At 41.3% G+C, this 12,225-nt stretch overlaps 1 long non-coding RNA gene across 2 annotated transcripts in view; it reads right to left on the bottom strand.

Annotated features, from left to right (window-relative positions):
* Window positions 1-1,233: 1,233 nt before the first annotated feature.
* LOC105712542 (uncharacterized) overlaps window positions 1,234-12,225 on the bottom strand; it is a 123,159-nt gene continuing 112,167 nt past the window's right edge. For both annotated transcript variants that reach the window (XR_001106343.2, XR_010339524.1), the window contains one exon: window positions 1,234-2,265. This is a non-coding gene — a long non-coding RNA (uncharacterized LOC105712542). The remainder of the gene's footprint in view (window positions 2,266-12,225) is intronic.

The raw sequence follows: 12,225 nt of genomic DNA, 5'->3' as shown, positions 1-12,225 counted from the left end.
AGTAAGAAAGGAATCTTTTCAACAAGGAGAATATCCTTTGGCTAAAAAATATTTGAGGTTTTCTTTTTCTTACAGTACTGTTTACACTATAACCATTAACAAAACCTGCTATTTGTGGCAATGTGTTTTCACTCTTAAGCATCTAAACTGAGATTATGAAGTGGGACTTTAAGCGGAAAATCTGGGTTCACCTTCACTCTACCAACCTATTTGCTCGGGTAGATGTACGTATTAATTCAGTTATAGAAATAGTAACTTAAATAATGGATGAGCTCTTATCACTTTCTGTAGACAAAGAGATTTAAGCAACAAGAGAAAAGGCAATTGTATTCATTCTAGTAAACATGTATAATTTATAGTAAAGAGCAAGAAATTGAGAATAATAATTGGAAAATATTAGATATTTTAATTTATCCACTGTTCTTTTTTTTTTTCCACAGTGGATTTAGGAAATTGAAATGTGTAAGCCAAAGCAGCTGAAATTTTAAGTCCTAGGGCATTCTGACATGTGATTATTTCAGTCACAGACAAATTTAAATTTCTTGCTTTAGAAAGAGGCAAGATAATGGCAATAAGAAAAAGGATACTCTTATAATCCCAGGATGAATTTTAATATGGTGCTTGATTTACTCACCTAACCAACATGATTTGATTCATGCTATGAAACTGGCACAAACAAACACTAAATGAGGCATTTTAGACTAAATTTAAGATCGAAAGCTTTGGTAGAGAGGGAACTATATTGTGCATCATTTGGTAAATCTCATTTCCCTGAAACTTTTTACCTTCTTTACAGTTTTATTGGTTTTTTCTTGCCAGTTTTTATTCTCCATAGTTGAATCATTATGACTGTTAAAAAGACAGCCAAAATTCATGAAAAAACATATAAAAGAAGACTAGATTAATTTTGAAATTATGGACACTCCAGGAAGCAGTAAAGTTAGCACACCTGGTATAAAACATAGTTGGACTATTTTCATATTTAATGAAAAATATATTCCACTGAGTATTAACACTAAACAACACTACCTAGAAAGCCATTAATAGTTTTCCAGCTTCTTGGAAGATGGAGGTTTTACTATTCCCAGTATTCAGAGCATTATAGAAAAATGCCTTTAAATTTCAACAACTAACCCTGAAGTCATGCCAAATTACTTCTTGCCCTCAATTAGTGGAGTGTACCATTAAATGAAAATATGAGAATTTCAAGAATATCCACAGAGACACTGCAAATTACATAGATATTCAATCATTTAATGTAAGATGGATCTATGACCAGAACAGGAAGATTCTCTAAAGAAGGTAAAACATATATTTAAAGGGCCAATGGATCATGGGACACATGGTGGCTTTGGAATGTTCAGTGAAATGTTATGTTCTCACTTCAGAGCGTGTGAACTGTCCAATTTCCTCTAAACAGAGTTTTCATACACTATACCAAGAAATAACAACCTAATAAATAGTGATACAGATGGATTTTCCCTCCTCCCTGTGAAACTTTGCTGGAATTCCCTGCTTCTCTTTTATGTAAGGGATTTCTTTTTTCCATTGTTCTTCTTCTTAGTCTGATTGGTTTGTATCATTTTTGAACATGCATTTTTTAAAGAAATAGCAGATAAAAAATTTCTCAGCCTTACATTGTCTCATAAAGATTGCAATATGATGAAAACCAGACCCAGATTGTAGGTCTGCTTTCATTTTTTTTTTCCTGAAACACAAACAAGAACAATTTCAATAAAAACATTCCACTTCCCACCAGAGACACTGACGATGGTAATTCAGGTATTACCCTATCTGCAAATATGCACCTAACACACGGGGACTGCATGGAAGTGTTTTAAAAGCTTAACCTAAGATTTTCATGTGAAGAATGGAATGTTGTATCTTTTGATTCCTTAAAACCCTAATTTTGAAGAAAGGCACCTTTTAAAATGGTCTGGGTAATGACCTGGGACTGCTAACAGGTATCCTGTTGAATAATAAGCTTGCCTGTTTCCTTTTCTCAGTCCTGTTTAGCAGTAGGGAGATGGTACTCAAAGATAAATGGAAAAGGCTGCTCAGGACAGCCTCGTTTATAATAGCCACCAACTGCATGCAGCTTGACTGTCCATTGGGGAAACTGATGAAATACGTTGCAGGATGAGGACAGGCTGGTGGAGGAGTTAAGAGCAGAGATGCTGGAAACCAGCTGCCTCAGCATGGATCCTGGTCCCACCACTTACGAGTCACACCTTAGGCAAGTTGCTTGAACCTCAGTTTTCTCATCTGTAAAACAGGGATAAGAATAATGGCAGACTCTTCAAGTTGAAGTGAAGTATGAGATACAGTTTCCAGTGTCGCTAGTGTTCAGAACAGTGCCTGGTACATAATAGATACACAATAGACATGTGTCAAATAAACAGAAAGTGCTGGCCAGAGTGTCCAGCCGATAGGTATCATGCAGATGGTAGCTATTATTATGGTACATCCATGCAAAATGGAACATTAGACAGTAATTTTAAAACTTTATGTATCAATATGTAAAAATAGGTTAAAATGAAAAATAAGGTAGAAGAAAGCATCTATAAGGTGCTACAAACTTTATAAGAAAATGGCCAAATAGGTATAAAAAGTACAAACATTTTGATATACATGTACACACACACACACACACACACACACACACACACACACACAGAGCCCTGTCGGGAAGCATCCATGGGTGCTGGTATGCCTGTTTTCCTTTGCACACTCTTTTTACTGTTTGAATTTTGACCTTTTGGCTTGCATATGTGGGAGGATGCGCTTCTAGGAAGCAGATTCTGAGTAGAGACTAGTGTGTCAGATATTTATTAGCTCTTGAAATCAAAACCCGTAGAGGGGAAGAAAAGGAAGCAGGATCGGGCAGTGGAGAAGTTGATCTGCTATGGATTCCAAGCCAGGCCTCGGTCAACCCCTTAGAGAGCTCTGAAGCTGGGATAGCCTCTCCAAATTGTCCCAAGATGGGACGAGGGGCCAAGCCCTCCTACCTCCAATTGATCAGTCACTGGCTGCAGGCTGACCCTGGAAGGGGGCAAATCCTGAGAGATTTTCTTCAGTTAAGGCAATGGCCAAATAGGGCCTGTTCCAGCAACACTCCCAGCAACTGGGAGATAAACTCTTCCTTCCTAAAGGGAGGCCATGTACAGTACAGAATCCACTACGTCATTCATTCTTTCAATAGATGAATGGCATAGCTATCAACCTTTTTTTTTTTTTTTTTTTGAGATGGAGTCTCACTCTGTCGAGAGGCTGGAGTGCAGTGGCACTATCTTGGCTCACTGCAACCTCTGCCTCCCGCATTCAAGTGATTCTCTTGCCTCAGCCTCCTGAGTAGCTGGGCTTACAGGTGCCTGCCACCACACCCGAACAATTTTTGTATTGTTAGTAAAGACAGGGTTTCACCATGTTGGCCAGGCTGGTCTCATACTCTTGACCTCAAGTGATCCGCCTGCCTCGACTTCCCAAAGTGCTGGGATTACAGGCATGAGCCACCACTCCCAGTGCTATCAAATATTTAATTTTCAGTCTCAATGGTGAAAACACATAGCCCAACTATGGGGAGCAGGTAGCCTCTGTGATGCGATTTAAGGGGTGCCATGGGGCTATCTGCCCTTCCCTCCAAGTTTTTCTGCACTACCCTGCCAAAAGCACATGAAGTTTTAAGTTTGTTAAGGGATGGCTTAAGGCATTGCTTCCTGTATAAATTTGTGTTCACTAACTGCCTTAATAGGTTACTCAATAATTGTTTCTTATCTATCAATAATTCAGAAAAACATGGACTTAGCCAGTAGAGAACAAAACACTGAAATTGTCCAGTTTTTCTAGCTTAGACCTCATTACCATTAGTAGGAGTTTAGGGCTAATTCTCTGGACAACCAAAGGAGCATGAATGTAATACGGAGAAATGTTCTACAAAATGGGTTATGTGTACTTAACGGGGGCCAAAGACATCCACTGGCCCTTTCTTGGTAGTATAGACATTTGCTTTGGGAAAGAAATTTGAGACACTCTACACATATTTTTGCCTTTAAAAAAAGAAAAACAAGGAAGAAACAACGATTTTCTAGTATCATATTTAATAAACATATGGAGGCCTCCTTATCTGGTCCATAAGTCAGACGGTCTCATTTCAAGGACAGTAGAGGAGAGGCGCAGTGAAGATCCCTAATACCTCAACAGAGACGGAAGGGACAAAGATAGCTCATGGCATTTTGCCATTCGCTCATTCTTGATGAACTACATTGCCAAAATTATTTAGTTCTTTTTTTTTTTTTTGACAGAGTCTTGCTCTGTTGCCCAGGCTGGAGTGCAGTGGTGTCATCTCAGTTCACTGCAACCTCCACCTCCCAGGTTTAAGCAATCCTCATGGCTCAGCCTCCCGAGTAGCTGGGACTACAGGTGCATGCTGCCACACCCAGCTAATTTTTGTTATTTTTAGTAGAGATGGGTTTTCACCATGTTGGCCAGGCTGGTCTCGAACTCCTGACCTCAGGTGATCCACCCACCTCAGCCTCCCAAAGTGCTGGGATTACAGGCGTGAGCCACTGGGCCTGGCCCAAAATTATTTAGGTTATTTATAATTATTATTTTTTTTGACAGAGTCTTGCTCTGTCACTCAGGCTGGAATGCAGTGGTGCAATCTCGGCTCACTATAGCCTCTGCCTCCCAGGTTCAAGCAATTCTCCTGCCTCGGCCTCCTGGGTAGCTGGAACTACAGGCATGTGCCCCCGATGCCTGACTAATTTTTTGTATTTTTGGTAGAGACAGGGTTTCACTGTGTAGGCCAGGATGGTCTTGATCTCCTGACTTCGTGTTATGATTCACCCGCCTTGGCCATCCAAAATGCTGGGATTACAGGCATGAGCCACTGCACCCAGACTATTTAATTTTAACTAAACAGAATTATTATGTAGCATTGACTGTTTGACAACATGGTATCTTGGATTGGATCCTAGAACAGAAAACAGATATTGATGGAAGAACTGGAGAGATACAAATTAAACCTGTAGCTTAGTTAATAGTACTGTACTGATGTTAATTTCTTAATTTTGATAAATACACTATGGTTATGTAAGATGTTGGTATTTGAGGAAGCTGGGTGAAGGGTGTAGGGGAATTCTCTGTTTTATCTTTACAATCCTCTAGTAAATCTAAAATTCTTTTGAATTAAAAAGTTATTTTAAAAATCTATTTGAAATATAACTTTTTAACATGCATTATTGTTACCAACACTGAGCCATGATAGAGTTGCTTTGCAATGTTAGAATCTAACTTGAAATGGAGAACCCACAATATTAAAATGAGCCTCTGATTTTGTTTCAAGTGTAAAGTCGTGTGAGTCTCAGCCCAGTATTTTAAAACTTCTTATGAAATATTTATACGTACTTAGCAACCACTTTTGAGATTTTTTATCTAATAGCAAAAATACTGTTGAAGAAACTGCTGCAGTATAAACCAGCGAAATCATTTACATAAAACCATAGTAAAAAATTAAAATACCCTCTGTAGTTAGAAAAATCTTTTGGAAGACACAAAGCACAGAATGTTAGTAAAAATGATAAACCACAGGGTGATTGCTGAACGGATTGTTGCTGAATGAATAAAAGTTGAGATGCTTCCAATATGATTCCATAACTGAGCTGCTAGATTCTATTTGAATAATGAAATACAAGAAGAAATGCTTTTATATGGCTTGCCAAAGAACAGATGTACCAGAAAAAGATATATTCTCAACAGTAAATGACTTCTTTAATTTAAAAAATGGGGAAAGGGGGTGTGCGGGTTTACCCACATGAGTCTAACCACTCAGGGAGTAGCTGCTTTGACAGAATTATAAAGAGACATCAAGGGAAATGCGCAGGCCTGGCCCCTCCTGAAGCATCCGTTCACTGCATCATCAGCCATACGGACATCACTGCTGCAAAAAGTTGAACCAGAAATCCACAAAATGTTACAGGGTGTCATCAGTGTGGTTACTTGATTGAAAAATAGAAGTAGAATCATAATAAGATGGGGAATAACGGCGAAAATCTTTTGTGCCCTTGGAGGGTTATAAGTTATCTCATGGCAAAGCACTTAAAAGCATTGTTAAACTTGAGATAGATACTCATCATTCTTTTACAAATACTCGTTATTCTTTTATAAATACAAAGCTTCCAATTTGGCTGACTTTTTACGAGGTCAATACGTTATTCAGCAGATATTTCCAAAACTATGTTTAATCTGTCCATTTGAGATAAAGGCGAGGAGAAAACAGTGTGACGATGAGGGAGAAAGTAGTAACTGTTGAAAGAAATTCATGCTATGGAAAGAGCTCTTTGGAAATGGATGTTTGGAAATATTCTCAAATACATGTGGTTTTTGTTGCCAAAAACAATATAAAAACTCATATCTGCACATATTAAAAACCTTGGAAATATAATTTTCTAATCAGCCCCAGTTTTTTTTCCAAGTGAAGAATTTGATCATGTTTTGAAAATGTTTGTTGGAAATAGCAAAAATGTCAAGTCTTCCAATTAGTTTGCAACAACCGCCATTTGACATCCAGAAAAGAAATTTACCAGCTCATAAGATGCTTTGGCATAATTAGTGGATAGAATTTAAAAATCAGTATTATAAGTTAGTAAAGATAGTTTTCTAAAAAGATACTTCTTGTATGTGAATCTGTATACGGTATTTTTATGAAGCATATTTTCATCTATTATAACTATTAAAATAATCTGAACTTGACTGGGTGCCTCCTGCCTGTAATCCCAGCACTTTGGGAGGTCCAGTTGGGCAGACGACTTGAGCCCAGGAATTTGAGACCAGCCTGTGCAACAATGGTGAGACCCGGTCTCTACAAAAAATACAAAAATTAGCCAGGCGCCGTGGCATCCACATGTGGTCCCAGCTATTCAGGAAATGGAGGCAGGAGGAGGCAGAGGTTGCAGTGAGCCAACATCCTGCCACTGTACTCCAGCCTGGGTGACAGAGTGAGACTCTGTCTCAAAAAAAGAAAAAGAAAAAATATATAGAGAGAGCAAGAACTCAAAATCAGTATCACAAATTGTGTTTGATCTTGCTATGCCACAAACTGCTAAACCAAGATTTTCACTAATCAAAATTTTTAAATCTAATGTCAACCTTTTTCTTTAAAAATGTTTATTTTTTATGTTTTATGTTTATAACATGTTAATATTTAATATTTAACATAAAATAGTAGCTATTAAAGCCTAGTGACATATATAAATACATATAGATGTTAGATATGAAATATTTATAAGTAAATATATTGGAAGCACATACTCAAAAGATTTTTCTGATGGGGCATGCGATATGTAGTCTTTTATAGAGAACAGACGATCAGAAACGGCAAAGAAAATGGGTTAGTTTAGTTCTTTATAAAATCTATCAGAGAAAAAGAAAATGTTCTCTACAACATACATAACATACCAAACCTAAACCTGCATTGATCCTCTATTGCCAAGTAAGCCAAACTGGGAAGCTAATTACATAAACGATTTTTGAGCTGTTCAACAAAGTCGTCCGTGTACCTTTGGTTAAAAGTCAAATTCTTGGTGCACAGCCCTAGAGATGCTGATTCAGCAAGATGAGTATACACCCAAGAATCTGGATTTTTCACAGCACTGTGAACTGTTAAGAAGTAACTCCTGGTTTTGAAGATGAGGAGAGTAAGATCTAGAGAGTTAACGTGACTTGGCCAGTGGTATGTGGGGAGTTCACCAACCAGAGCCAGGGCTACAGCCTCCCCAGCCCCGTGATTTATTTCCCTGTGTGGCGCCCCCCTTTGGCACATCCTGCTCCTCAAATGAAACCCTGGTGCCTGCCTACTTAGATATTAGCAGATTGGGGGAAAGCAATCAAGGGCCTCCAATTTCAAGGCTTCAGCTAGAAACCACTCGTCACTTGCAAAATACCCTTTGAATTTTCTGGTGAGACTAATGGCCACAGCACTTTATAGAGCTAAAGACAAAAGGCTATCGTTGGGTTTGTTATTGTTGCCATGTTGCTAAGAGAGCCTCTGTGACGGAATTTGCCTTTCAATACAAGCTTTGCCTCTGTGGTACAACCCTACCATGTGCAAGGGATATGGCCCAGGTGCAGGGGAGTGAGAGCATACATCACCAGTCCAAGGCCAGAACAGCAAGGGAAAGGGCAGATTTCCTCTTGGGCTTTGAGGGAGAAGAATCAAAAACTAGCACACAAGTCCTGACATCACAACAGGGTTCTTCAAATTTAAGAAATAAGCATACATGAAAATTCCAAACGTGATGCTGTTTTTGCTTTTGTGGTCCCTAAACCTGCCCATTGCTCATTTGATTATAGCAAAGAACAGTAAAAGGGTCCTGAAACGTGTATGTCCGTATTTTGCTGGAAATAGGCCATGCTCTGGCCCCAAGTTTGACTTGCTGGTCTTGGAAACACTCCAAGCATGGTGGTGGTATGAGAGCAGGAAATTGGCCCAAACATCTAGTTGATCAGATCAGCAAATACAGGCAAAGAGGGTGGCAGATGAACAGAACTGGATACACGCGTGTAAGGCAAGTGACAATGTGCTCAGTTATATGCTGGGATGAAAAGCACATGTCCACCTCTTTAAGCACCTGAATTCCAAATGCCATCACTTTCCTTTGTTATTTGCATCCTAGAAAATACACCTCCAAGGATAATGTGTGCATAAATATACATGAATTTCCAGGGTGAGAGAAAGTATGTAGAATAAAGGGAGATTTGACTTGCCATTTAACATTTTTGAAATGTTTGAAAACTGCCACTGGGAAAATCGTATATCTCTTGCTTAAAAAAGGACACATTTTAATTTAAAAATATTCTTCCTTTTTTTGTGTGAGGGGAAGGGGAGATGAGGGCTGTTGTTTTATAAAACCTCCCAAGACTGAGCATGGTTGTCATTTCTGGAGTCTTTCTGCTGAGGCCATTTCTCCCGTGACCACGAGCCAAAGGGCACAGCCGCATGCCCCTACACCTGCTTCTGAATTCTGAGCACAGGCCAGAGAAGGGGAAGGGCAGGATGTTTGCGGAAGCAGAGCTGACCCTTGGGTAAAACTGGGAAAACAAAAAGTGGTCAGGACAGATTCCAGAGTAGTTGGAGTTACAGGGAAATCTTCACTTGCAATGCTCTCTCGATCCGCAGCACAAGCCCTGGCCAGCCCCAAGGTCATGGAGCCCTCTCTCCTGCCCTGGGCTGGCCACTCCTCTCACTGGATGAGTGATGTGCTCTGGCTCAAAGGCCGAGGGGGTGGGTGGAGGATGCCTGCTGCAGAACATGGGTGCTCCCTCCATCTGCATCTACTCACTGGGGAGAGGATCTGCGGCCATCACCTCCAGCCCCTGTCCTGGTAGAGCTATTGAAGAAGGTAGTAATGTTTGCATGGTCACTGGGACCACGGCTCAAGGGTGGAGGGGACTGGAACTGGATGGGGTTCCACCCAGCTTCCCAAGGGCTGGAGGGATCTATAGCCGTATCCCTAAGGGAGGAATGAAAGCCTTTGCCCTCCAAGAAAGTATTTGAGGGGCATGAGAACCTTCTTAGTGGCCCTGAGGTCATGACTCTAGATTGTGCCATGCAGCATAGGCTGCCATTGTATTTTGCTCTTGTGGGAAAACAGAGGTAGTGCAAGGGTTGAGGAGGAAGAAGAATGTAATTCTGTTGAGGGCTTGGAAATCCCCAGCAGGGACCACCCATGGAAGAGGACACCCAAAGTGCCTGCCCTGGGCCCAGGGAGAGGAAAACAGAATGCTCCAGGCCTCAGCTTCTCCGCTAAGCACCTGTCCTCTCTGCAAGAGGAGAGGGCCACCAGCAGAACCAGCGTCCCCTTGCTCAGATCCCAGAACTTGGGCTCCAGAAGCAGCAGTCGGAAGCTTCTGGAGCAGCTCATAGACCCCTGGCCCAGGCCTGCTGCACTCTCGGTGGTCCTGCCTCCCATTGGAACTGTCTTCTCCCTGCTCCTGTAGAATTATGCCACAAGGGAGAAGTCGCTGGCAATGCATGTGGTTGGATTTTTCTTTTGTTTTGTTATAATGAGAAACTGAAGGAATACTCATGAGCCAATTTGCAGAGAGAGAGAGAAAGGGAGAGGGGGGCAGAGAGAGAGAGAGAGAGAGAGAAAGAGAGAGGAGAGAGGGGAGAGAGAGAGAGAGAGAGAGAACATATTAAATATGCTATAAGGAAGGTGGTCTCTCATTTTCCTGCACATTGTTTGGCAAAGATGATGTAATTTCATTCACATGTTGAAAGTAATTGGTCCCTTACCAACCACCTATGAAGTTAAGAGCATTTCACATACATAGCTGGAGGATTTAGGGAGCACGGTTTTCATTTATGATTGTTTTAGTAATTTCAAAGTGAAATGTTTGCCAGACTAAACAACAAAGTTCTTTGCTTGTTTTAAGGATTCTTTGAGTGTGAATCATGCCTTGTTAGATGTTTTTTTCATTGTTAGTCTTTATTGAGTCTCCGAACGATGGCGCACCTAGTCATCACCAGCAGGTTATTGCTGGAGATACACAACCCAAACCGAGACTGCGCAGAGTTTTCTGATGGAGTTCCTCAGACACACTTTTTTCCAGTTCAGCTCACAGTCTTGGGCATCAGATGCTTTTTCTCACCCTCTAACTTTGTCCCCATCTTTTCTAACAAAAACTCAATTACTTTGCTCTCAACTCAAGATTCCAGGACTAGTAAGATGATACCAGGGGTTGGGTATCCCCTGAAGACGAATAGCCAGAAATATCCAGGAACTGAAATTGGGTTAGCAGATTACAGCTTCGGTGACTCTGAGAAGTTGAGCCCCCAAACCACGGCCTAGGAGAATCAGAGCCAAGCGGTTGGCATCAGGCAGATATTGCACACACTGCCTGATGTATTACTGATCCTACTTATTGTAGGAGCCAAGAATAAGACAGAGGCTGGGGAAAGGCCCCATGGATGTCACATGCCTCCCATTAGGGCCGGGCCCACTGGGGACCCCAAGCAGCACCCACAGCCTGGAGTGTAAAAGTAGGTGGAAGCAGCAGGCACCTGGCGGCAGTTGCAAGGGGGCAACTATTCCACGTTTCTTGACATATGCCACAGTTCCTAGAATGCCCATAAGCATTCTCAGTCTCACTGGGTTCTTCTGTACATCGACTGTAGGGACGCCTGCATTTCAGAAACCATGTGAAACTCAAGGTGGCCATGTACAAAGATGAAGAAGATGGGATGCAATGTTCAGCCTGTGTAGATGAAGATGAAGTATTGTTTCATGTAGTGACAGCGTAGCTGGTAGTGGCATAGAGTGATGAACTTTAGGGGAGGCATGAAAAGAAATTAGGAGCATTAGGAGAAATACTTAATGTAGATGACGGGGTGATGAATGCAGCCAACCACCACGGCACGTGTATATCTATGTAACAGACCTGCATGTTCTGCGCATGTACCCCGGAACTTAAAGTACAATTTAAAAAAACATATTTCTGTTTAAGAAGAACAGAAAAAAAATTATTGTGCATAGAGCAGAAAGTCAGAAAGCAAAATGTGAAGGTCCCGGGAGCTATTTTAGAGCAATGCTTCCAGGCTTTTTCTGACCCACAGCATTCAGAGGAATAATCATTTTTCTTTGACATTTATTTTAAGTTCTGGGGTACCTGTGCAGGATGTGCAGGTGTGTTCCATAGGTAAATGTGTGTATGGTGGTTTGCTGCACAGATCAGCCCGTCACCTAGGCATTAAGCCCAGCACCCGTTAGATGTTCTTCCTGATGCTCTCCCTCCTCTCGCCCCCACTCACGGGCCCCAGTATGTTGTTCCCCCGCCATGTACCAATGTGTTCTCACCGTTCAGCTCCTCCTTACAAGCGAGGACATGCCATGTTTGGTTTCCTGTTCCTGTGTTAGTTTGCTGAGGACATGTGGCATGAGGATAACATGTAACAGGAAGATAACGTGAGGCTTCTTCCTCCATCCATGTCTCTGCAAAGGACGTGATCTGATTCCTTTTTATGGCTGCATAGTACTCCATGGTGCATATGTACCACATTTTCTTTGTCCAGTCTATCCTGATAAACTTGGCATTTGGGTTGATTCCATGGAGAAACAATCATTTATCTAAGGCACTCTAGGATAAAGGTTTGCTTGCAGCTGAAGGCAAGAGGTTCTGGTTGTCAGCCCTTGGGCACTTGCCTGGATAGCCTTAGTTGGGGGAGCT

Source organism: Aotus nancymaae, unplaced genomic scaffold (genome assembly GCF_030222135.1).
Source record: "Aotus nancymaae isolate 86718 unplaced genomic scaffold, 86718_ANA_hifiasm-v0.15.2.pri h1tg000077l, whole genome shotgun sequence".
NCBI lineage: Eukaryota > Metazoa > Chordata > Mammalia > Primates > Aotidae > Aotus > Aotus nancymaae.
The sequence above is the reverse complement of the archived record's forward strand: the minus strand, read 5'-3'. Positions and strand labels throughout refer to the sequence as shown.